We start from the raw sequence: 2,028 nt of genomic DNA on the forward strand, positions 1-2,028 counted from the left end.
GGCCACCGGCTGCACAGATGCCAGAATGCCGTCCGGGCTGGAGGGAGGTTAATTCTAATTTGGTGGTTCGTTTTCGCGCGCCACGACGGCCATTAGAATGGAGAGGCTTTATTTCGCTATAAATATGAATATTACCGGCGGTCGTCGGCCTCGTCTTCGAGTGCCGCGTAGCACAAGAATACCAAAGAGGCCCTCCAAGAAATACATGTTTCAAAAAACGAGGCCGTCATTTTACGAAATGAGTTTTTTTTTGTTTTGTTTTCGAAACGTTTTTGCCATGTCAAAACTTCCACGCGGTGATTTTTGTAGACTGCATCGAAGGTGAGCTCTATCCGCATAAGCAATCATTTTTGCTACTCGGCACATTTCCAATCTTTTTTTCGCGGAAAGTTTACGAGTACCGAAGGTTTTGCCGCGGCAGCGATTACAGCGCCGACTTGTTTTTTTCCGTTTTTCTTTTTCTTTTTTCTGTTCGCGAGTAGCAGCAGAAAAGGGCGGGCGTCGTGGCGGGGGCGGCAGCAGGTTTGGGTGAGGTCGTGACCTTGCCGAGCCGCGAACCTATAGGGCGCATCCAAGTTTAAATAGGACAAGGAGCTTGAGCAGGCTGGGGGTGAGGGGCCAGGGGTAGGAGGAAGGAGGAGGAGGAGGAGGAGGAGGAGGATGAAGAGGATGAGCGGCAGCAGCAGCGCGGCCAGCGCGCCGGGACACGGCCGCCCACACTAAAAAGGGCAGCGCGGCTCAATTTTTTAACGCCCTCCTCCTCCTCCTCCTTGCTCCCCATCATGACTCCCCGAGGCCCGATTCGCAATGGCAAGGGCTGGCTGATTATTTATAGACCGTATTACTGTGGAGAGAGAGAGAGAGAGAGAGAGAGAGAGAGAGAGAGAGAGCGCAGAAGCGGGTTTAATGCAGGGGAGGGGGGTCTTTTCTCTTAAGTAGTGTGGCAGGCAAGGCTAGTTAGACTGAGACATGATATATCGCTGATATATCGCTGATATATTTTTTTAGGTTAATTTGTGTCGCAGTAAAATATCCATTCTATTTATACGAATTTTTCGATTCTCATATATCTGAATAGTTTTTGATCTGCATTGTGGGAAAAATTTCGAACCCATACAGAATACAGGACTCCGTAATTTATTCTTGGTTAATTGAGCTACGTTGTTTTTGCAACACACGTCCACGCTCACCATCTTAAGACGCGTCGATTCATTTTTTGTACAAAGCCGCAGTACCTTCTCAGTATTGATCACAAAAATCGCGTGACGTCCAGACACCTCTGTCTAGAATTGCCCACCTTTACTGTGTTTCATATTAGCTAATTTAAGTGTTAAAGTTGTGACCTGTAACCTTTACTGTAGTCCTTTAAAGTTAAGATTGTTATTCGACTTGCGTCTATCTTTACCCCAAAGTATCCACTTTTAAGTCACGTTTCAACATCCATTCCCTTACTTTAACATATGGATAGTTACGTCGGGGAACAAACATTCGTTAGAGATATGATAAGTTGTAGAGCCCCGCGGTAAAACAAAACCCATACATGTCGTAGGCGGGCAAAGGGTCACCTGCAATGAAAGACTCCGGGGGCCTAAATTAAAATAGGCAGAGCCTCATCTTCTGCTGATTAATAAAACATTTTGTCGGACAGTGTGGTGGTGGTGGATCCAAATCGGAAGTTAACAAATTACAATAAAAAACACTCTCTCTCTCCCTTTTTATCGTTTTACCCTTCTCCCCCCTGTTTTTTTCCCCCTCGTCCTTTTGATCCCCTCTCGGCCGGGACGGAACGGGACGGCCGCCCGATATCTCGATGTGTAGACTCGCATAAAGGCCGTTTATTCGCGAAAATCAAGAGGCACTCGAGAAGAGGGGGAGGAATTCTTCTGGAATTATTAAGAGCAGTGGCGTGCAGCCCAGTTCCCAGTTGCCGTTGCATTCGTCTGAATGAGTGGGGCCAGTGCCTGCCTGCCTGCCTGCCTGCCTGCCTGCCTGGCTATACCAGCGTGCCTGGTCGCCCTGCTCTTCTAA

Source organism: Frankliniella occidentalis, unplaced genomic scaffold (assembly GCF_000697945.3).
Source record: "Frankliniella occidentalis isolate FOCC.00 unplaced genomic scaffold, Focc_3.1 Scaffold37, whole genome shotgun sequence".
Taxonomy (NCBI): domain Eukaryota; kingdom Metazoa; phylum Arthropoda; class Insecta; order Thysanoptera; family Thripidae; genus Frankliniella; species Frankliniella occidentalis.